The sequence below is a fragment of the Oenanthe melanoleuca genome, unplaced genomic scaffold (assembly GCF_029582105.1).
Source record: "Oenanthe melanoleuca isolate GR-GAL-2019-014 unplaced genomic scaffold, OMel1.0 S001, whole genome shotgun sequence".
Taxonomy (NCBI): Eukaryota; Metazoa; Chordata; class Aves; order Passeriformes; family Muscicapidae; genus Oenanthe; species Oenanthe melanoleuca.
The window spans coordinates 8908405-8908672 of NW_026612650.1; positions in this window are offsets into that span (position 1 = coordinate 8908405).

Sequence of the window (268 nt, forward strand, 5' to 3'; positions counted from 1 at the left end):
ATTCCCTCCAAATGCCAGAGGGCGATTTCTCCACCTCATCCATTGTAAGAGTCGGTCTGCAGTTTTTCTGACCTGATTTCATCTCCTGCCTCTTTGTGGCAGATTCTGTTGTGTTTACTTTTCACATATTAATGCCATGGGACATGAAGATTAATATAGCCGTGTTTTATTTTTGTGAGATTCAAAATCAAAATTGAACTGTTGTACAATTTTCCCATAAAATTACGTGTGGTAAAAACTATACAAAATACTGAGGGAAGCTCGATGT